This window comes from Notamacropus eugenii, chromosome 6 (assembly GCF_028372415.1).
Source record: "Notamacropus eugenii isolate mMacEug1 chromosome 6, mMacEug1.pri_v2, whole genome shotgun sequence".
Taxonomy (NCBI): Eukaryota; Metazoa; Chordata; class Mammalia; order Diprotodontia; family Macropodidae; genus Notamacropus; species Notamacropus eugenii.
In genome coordinates, this window is record NC_092877.1 from 240,242,789 (window position 1) to 240,251,509 (window position 8,721).

An 8,721-nucleotide genomic window follows, 5' to 3' on the forward strand; every position below is an offset into this window, starting at 1 on the left:
ACTTTTCCATATTTGAAAATTACTCATCCATTTTGTAAAATTTGACTTAGAAGTAAAAAAGGATCTATTTTAAAATAATATTTTATAGTAATTTGTGATTATTACACTTTGTAGTATGTACTCATATATTTGCAATAAGTCATGTTGTATCATTTTGTTTCAGATTATGTAAGAATAGATTTGATTAGATTTCAGTTAAGTTAGTTAAGTGCACTAGACTTAGAGTTCATTCTTGAGCTCTAATCCTACCTCAAACATGTAATTTACTGTGTGTCCCTGGGAAAATCATTTAACCTTTCTCATCTCAGTTTCCTCATTACTAAAATGGGGATAATAATAGCACCTACTTTTTAGGATTGTTGTGAGGATCAAATGAAATAATATAGGTTCAGATGCTATTTATTATCATATCTGAGTGGATAAGGGAAGAAGCATTTACTAAGCACTTAACCATTGTCATGACAAATATTTGATTAAGTGAAACTCAGGCACAAAAATCTCAATATGATCTATTTATTAGCAAGGCCAGCAATTGTCAGTAATATAGGTTAGTGGTCCCTCAGTAAGCAAAGATATTCCTCATAATTCAGAGTAGCTTTTTTATGTAGTTTGGTTACATAGGTTTTATATAATTGGTCCATCATCGTGCTGACTTCTAAAAGGGGGCTTCAGAAACCATAGTAACAGGGGAAAACACATAATTTAACTGTCTTCTGGAAAGTCTCTAACCCCTTTATCAGAGAGACCTAGTGTTAAGGGGAAAAAAATCTCCTCACCATACTGAATCTATCCCATTCATTTTTTAAAAATCTTCCCTCAAGAGGCAGAGCCAGTTTCAGTTGTGTGTGTGTAGTTTCTTAGGAACTTTTCTACCAAGACATATACAAAATAAATAAAATCTAAACTTCAGAAATTGGTTACGGTAATTACTAAAACTCTTAAATATAAATCAAGAAATAATCTAAATTTCACCCTCTGTACCAGGAACTGTGCTAAGTACAATGCAGATAGCTTGGTCCATCCTTCTAACAGCTCTATTAAGTAGGTATAGCTATTATAATACCCATTTGAGAGTACAGGTAAGAGCCTGGCATTATATTTGAATTCATATCTTGCTGACTCCAGTCCCTGCATTTTATCCACTAAACGATTTCACTTATAGAAAATTAATTCAAACAAGATGTAGGACAGTGTCAGAATGAACTTAATATGATTTCTACATTTAAATTAAAAATAACAGTAAGAGGATGATACCAACAAAGCAGAACCTCTTCATTTCTCCCTACCAAAAACAAAGTTTCCTTTTTTTTCTTAATTGTGAGAATAAAATAAGGTAAGTTACCATATAAGAGTAGGAAAAAATATGCTACTAAATAAAATTAATTCTCTAATATGTAACGGATTTTAAGTGGATGATTTATCACAAGGAAGTGTGAGAAGAGAAGCATTGCCCTGATACCAAGTATAGTAGATACTATCAATCTTACATGAGTACAACTATATTGTTGTCCACACAAACCAACACAGAATTCAATATCTTTGAGTTAGAAGGAAGCTCAACAGTCAACCCATCTAAGTTTTACCTGAATACGAATCTTCTACACACAATCCCGCAACAGGGATCTTTCAGCCTTTTCAAGAAACCCTCCAATAGTGAGGATGTTGCACCTTTGTGCACATCTAATTTTCTTTTTTTTAAATTTATTTTAAGTTTTCAACATTCATTTCCACAAAATTTTGAGTTCCAAATTTTCTCCCTATCTCTCTCTTTCCCCTAGCCCAAAACACCTTGATTCTGATTATGTCTTCCACCAATCTGTCCTGCCTTTTGACACCCCTCTCTTTCCTTATCCCCTTCTCCTCTTTTGTCCTGTAGGGCAAGATAAATTTCTATACCCCATTACCTGTATTTCTTATTTCCCAGTTGTATGCAAGAACAACCCTCAACAGTTGTTTCTAAAATTTGAGTTCCAACTTCTCTTCCTCCCTCCCTACTCATCCCCACTGAGAAGGCAAGCAGCTCAATATAGGCTATATGTGTGAAGTTTTGCAAATGACTTCCATAATAGTCATGTTGGGTAAGACTAACTATATTTCCCTACATCCCATCCTGCACCCCAATTCTTCTATTCTCTCTTTCGACCTTGTCTCTCCCCAAAGTGTTTACTTCTAATTGTTCCCTTCTCCCATTTGACCTCCCTTCCATCATCCCCCACCCTGCTTGTCCACTTCTCCCCTACTTTCCTGCAGTGCAAGATAAGTTTTCATACCAAATTGAGTGTGCATGGTATTCCTTCCTGGAGCCAAATGTGATAAGAGTAAGCTTCATTTTTTCCTTCTCACCTCCCCCCTTTTCTCCTCCATTGACAAAGCTTTGTCTTGCCTCTTTTATGAAATATAGTTTGCCTCATTCCATTTCTCCCTTTCTCATCCTAATATTTTCCCCCCTTAATCTTTATTTTTGTTTTTTAGATATGATCACTTCCTATTCAACTCATCCTGTTCTCTCTGTCTCTATGTCTCTGTCTGTGTGTGTATGTATATGTATATGTATATACATATATACATATATATATGTGTTTATGTGTGTGTGTGTGTGTGTGTGTGTGTGTGTGTGTGTAATCCCTCCAACTACTCAGATACTGAGGAAAGTTTCAAGAGTTACAAATACTATCTTTCCATGTAGGAATGTACACAGTTCAACTTTAGTAAGTCCCTTTTAATTTCCCTTTCTTGTTTACCTTTTCATACTTCTCTTGATTCTTATATTTGAAAGTCAACTTTTCTTTTCAGCTCTGGTCTTTTCATCAAGAATGCTTGAAAGGCCTCTATTTCTTTGAATGACCATTGTTTTCCCTGAAGAATTATACTCAGTTTTGCTGGGTAGGTGATTCTTGGTTTTAATCCTAGTTCCTTTGACTTCTGGAATATGATATTATATGCCCTTTGATTCCTTAAAGTAGAAGATGCTAGATCCCGTGTTATTCTGATTGTATTTCCACAGTCCTCAAATTGTTTCTTTCTAGCTGCTTGAAATATTTTCTCCTTGACCTGGGAACTCTGGAATTTAGTTCCAATATTCCTAGGAGTTTCTCTTTTTGGATCTCTTTCAAGTGGTGATTGGTGGATTCTTTCAATATTTATTTTGCCCTCTGATTCTGGAATATCAGGGCAGTTTTCCTTGATAATTTCATGAAAAATGATGTCTAGGCTCTTTTTTTGATCAGGGCTTTCAGGTAGTCCCATAATTTTAAAATCATCTCTCCTGGATTTATTTTCCAAATCAGTTTTTTTTTCAGTGAGATATTTCACATTATCTTCTATTTTTTTTTCATTCTTTTGATTTTTTGTAATTTCTTGGTTGCTCATAAAATCATTAGCTTCCATCTGTTCCATTCTAATTTTTAAAGAATTATTTTTTTCAGTCAGTTTTTGAACCTCCTTTTCCATTTGGCTAATTCTGCTTTTAAAAGCATTCTTCTCCTCATTTGCTTTTTCTACCTCTTTTGCCAATTGTTTTTAAAGGTGCTATTTTCTTCTCCATTTTTTGTATCTCCTTTAGCAAGCTGTTGACTCGCTTTTCATGATTTTCTTGCATCTCTCTCATTTCTTTTCCCAATTTTTCCTCCACCTTTCTTAATTGATTTTAAAAATCCTTTTTGAACTTTTCAATGGCCTGATTCCATTGCATATTTATTTTTGATGTTTGGGAAGCAGAAGCCTTGACTTTTGTGTCTTCTCCTGATGGTAAGATTTGTTCTTCCACATACAAAAGGATGGCATAAAATACCTTTTCACCAAGAAAGTAAGCTTGTATAGTCTTATTTTTCCCCATTTTTGAGCATTTTCCCAATAATTTACTTGACTTTTGGGTCCTTTGTCAAGAGTAGGATATACTCTCGGGACTTTTAAGTTCTCAGTTCCTCCAAGGTGGTATGATCAAGGGAGAGGAGTTTACTGTCTGTCTGCTTTGCAGCAGAGATTCATATCAGCTGCTCAATTCCCCCAGGGGCTTTAAGGTAAGGACTCCAACAATGGAAGTTGGCTGCTGCCTTCTGTGGCCACCACTACTGTAGCAGCCACTGCCCACTGCTGCTGCCACCAGCACCACAGCCTAGGGCTGGGTATAGGGGAGGACCCTGTTCCCTTGACCTGGAGGTAAAAATCACTGACTTTTGAAGCTGCTTTTGGCATTTGTGGGTTTAGGGATCTGAGAATCTCTGCTGCTGATGAGGATTCCACCCCTGAGGCCTGCTCTGCCCTTTTCCTTCTGATGCAGCACGGCCAAGGCTGAGCTGTGCTCTGCTCTGCGTCTGGTGTGACAGACCTTTCCTGTCAGCCTTCCAGGTCACCTGGGCTGGAAATCTCCTCTACTCCATCATTCTGTGACTTTTGTTGTTCTAGAACTTTTTGAGAATCATTCTTTATAGTTATTTCATTGTCTGTCTAGGGAAAAGCTAGAATATGTGCATCTTTTTCCTTTGCCATCTTGGCTCCACCCCCTGCAGCTCTAATTTTCAGGAAGCTTTTCCTTTTACCAAACTGACATTAGCCTTTGTTTAAATTATACTTATTGTTCCTATCTCTCACCTCTGGAGCCCAAGGAAGATAATTCCAATTCAGCTTCCATGACATTCTTTCAAAAACCTTTTATAATATCTTTGTGAATAAAATGAAAAGATGCTACATAGATGCTAATAGCAAGACAACAACAACAACAAAACTAATATTTTTATAGCATTTGAAAGTTAATAAAACATTTCATAGCATTTCATTAGATGCTATTATTATCCCCATTTTACAAATGAAGTTGCTAAGACTGATACATATTCAATGGCTTACTGAGGTCACACAAACTATTAAATGCCAGAATTAGTGCTCAGGTCTACCTGAGTTCAGTGTCCTACCCAGTGACATTAACATGAAAGTATAACTCTGGTCTATAGATCACTAAAAAGGATCTGATTTCTGTCCTTGGTTCATTGATGCTTAGTGTACTTGTTGTTTCAGTGAATCTCTTAGGTAAAAGTATACATCATATGATGATTTAAAGATGACACAAATTTGGAAGAAGCAGCTGGCATACTGAATCTGAGAAGCAATGGTACACATAAAGTATCAACAGACTTGAGCATTGAAATGAATATAATGATAGAATATTTAACAGGGACCTCTAAAAATGCTTACACTTTGGTTTTAAAAATAATCCCCTACACTAGGACAATATAGGTTAGATAGGACTAGATACTGGTTTGTGTGAAAGTAATTTATTGTCTTTTTGTTGTTGTTTGCTTCAAACTCAATCATTGCTAATAGTGTGAGATGGAAAACCCAAAAAAATAAAGCCATCTTAAATTATGTTGAAAGAGAATCAGTACACCTAACGCATCAGGATATAGTTCCGTTGAAGATTACCATGACCAAATCACATCTGATATACTTTATTAGTCTCTGCTTATATATTTTCTGAGGGGCAGGGGTAAGCTATAGGACTTCCAGAGGACGTGGCAAGATCATGGAAAGTCTCCTAACCCTGTAATACAATTATGAGTAGAAAACCTGAGAATATTCAGCCTGGAGAACATATGTCTCATATGATACTCTCATTGTCTTCCAATATTTAAATGACTGTCATTTGCAAGATGAATTATACTTCTTCAGTTTGACCACAGAGAGTAAAGTTATGAGCAATGAGTTGAATAAGACAGAATTAAAATTGATGTAAGAAGAAATAAAATAACCATAAATTTTGCTTAAAAATCAAAAAAGCTTTCTTAGTAGATAATGGCTTTTCCTTCACTATATATCTTCAGTCAGAGATAGGAGCATCACTTGCTGAGAGATATTTAGAAAGTATTCTTGGTCAGGTAATGATTAAACTATATTGCCTTAAAGGTGCCTTCCAAATCTTAGAGTCTGCAATATGTTCCTGATGTGCAAAGATAAAGGTATTGAAGTAAATTCTTATTCAGATACGGTTCTAAATGACCTCTGATGTCAATCCCTTTCAACAATGAGATTCAGAATGATAGTGTGACTAAATGAAATTTTAAATCTTTCTAAGCTCCCTTGTTCAGGCTAAACATCTCCAGTTCCTTCAAAAATATTCTTAGGAAAATGTTTCTGGGACTGTCATCACATTACACTTCTTTGGAAGTACCCCAGGTTTGTAAAAAGTTTTCCTAAAGGTGACACCAGTTTTGAAGAGTACAGTGTGACTAGCACCACCTTTACTTCTGGATGCTGTAGTAATTGTATTAATGCAACATAAGTTTTCCCTAGCTTTTAGGGTGCTTCAAAAATATGCTGCAATTGAAATTCACATATCTCTTTCATGTGAATAGTTATCTACAATGCCTTCCTTATTTAAATTTTGTGTGCGTGTGTGATAGTTAGAACCCAAATGTAGGTCTTCCCATTTTTCTCCTATTACATTACATATTATTAGATTTCACTCTAATTTTCTACTTGCTGAAACATGTTAGATCTAATTCTGTCATTCATTATGTTAAGCCATATTTTCCATATTCATGTCACAAGTACATTTCATAAACATGTCACACATCTTTATCCAAGACTACTAAAAATTATAAAAATCCACTAATTAAACTCATCATCTTCTCAATAAATTATTTTGTTCATCTTCCAACTTCCTCTCTTTGTCTCAGCCTGTAACGTTTTTCTCTTTTGTTTCTTCTCTATAACTTTTCTCATTACATTCCATTCACTTGAAGTAGATCTATGCGGTGATAGTGAATGACACTGAGATATTAAAGTAGGCTATTAATGCAATAACCCTGCTTTTGGAACACAAAAAAATGATGGTTTCACCATTTTTACTTTCACAGCAATTGAAACCAAATTAATTTTTATTACCAGTTTCACATTATTTTGCCATGGTCATATATCTGATCTTTGTATTAAAGTACCTCACTTTATCTTCTACCACATCAACCAAACCACATATTTCCCATTATATGAATGTCTCTTAAATTATGCCCCTCCTCGATGACATCTATTCTAGTTTACCCTCTTAATTCACTCAAGTATGACACTAAACAAGGCCATTTTTTTCTTTCTTGTATGTGGTAGATACATTCGATATTTAAAATATAATGAAATGTATATTTGTGATTTTTCCTCTTACCATATATGTATAATGATGGCTACTGAAAATTGTGAGAGACTAAAGAGGATACATACCAGCAGTAATAGAACAAATTATGCTTACCTTGAGAAACTATATGAACGCAACTCCAATCATGTACATTGACAAAATAAAATGAGGCATTTCTCTCAAAAAAAGCCATGGCCATATAATTTTATTTTAAGCATTCAGTCAAAACTGATTCAAATCTAATAACTCTTCCTAAAGTACCTTTCTTATCTTGAACAATATTAATATTGTTGAGTCTCTCAATGACCTTTAATTATACTGATTTCCATGAGTAAATATCAGTTACCTACTGTGTGAAGAACATTGTGCTAGATATTATTGGAGATACAAAGTTAAATAAGACATGGTGCATGTCATCCTGGAACATACAGGAAGGATGGGAATCAGAGTTAAACAAAGATAATTGTAATGTGATAATACAAGTAAGTGCAACAAAATTTTTTACAGTTGTTCAGAGGTTAAACTTTCAGAGATTTGGGACAATAAATGTGGAACTGGGAAAAACTGGTTTAAGTTCAATGATATAAGATTATGTGTTTGGTGACTTAAGAGAAACTATGAAGACTATTCACATGCTTCCCCTTCCCATTCTTTAATCTGGTAGAGGATTTGACAACCTACCAAGGATTTATTATTGATTACCTGGTCGTAAGTGGCCTGAAAAAGGGAGAGGAAAAAAGCTATGAGAGATAAAGAAAAAAGTAGGTAAAATAAAAGTAAATTCCCTTCTGACACAGTAAGGGGATTTGATTTCACATGAGATTAAGTTCCTCCCCACTCCGGTTATATTGTCCCTTTACCCACAAGAAGGGCAATCAGAGACAGAGTCTACAACCCAAACAATTTTGAGTGACATTCAAGAAGAAGACTATTGCAAATGAATAAAGAGGGACAAATGGAGGACCTACATATTAAGGAAGTGAAATGGTAAGGAATAGGTCAAATAAGTGAGGGTAAATATGGAGAAATCGATGTAGTAGAATTCTCTGACTTTATTGGGAAATACTTTAATGAAAATACTTTGTTTGTTTTTTTGGGTTTTTTTTTTTTCCTAACAGATCCCTTCCATGTGAATATACAGCTTCGAGAGTTTCAACTCAATTGTTTGTTTGCTTTCCACTTGTTATCAAGGTATTTTAAAATCATAACTGTGGGTCCCCAACCATATCTCTGAGCAACAAATGAAAGTCTATATGCATACTTGAAGGGAGAAGTGTTACTACTGATATAATTGACCAGAGAAGAAGTAACACTTCAACAATGAATATCAATAAGGAATAAGTAAAAAGAAGGCTAATATTCTAGCCATAAGGAATAACATGTGAGAAGCTAAAAGCAAAACAAAATAACTTTAAGACAAGGGTGCTGTGCTATAAGAAAGAAATATAAAAGACTGGATGGATAAAGTGGCATTGAAGTGTGGAAGATCTTACGTGCTGTGAAAAAGAACTTAGACTTTACTAATCGTAAAACTAAGAGTCATTAAAGATTATTTAGCACAAAAGAGATAGTATCGGATCTATAGACAGGATTTTGGGATAGCA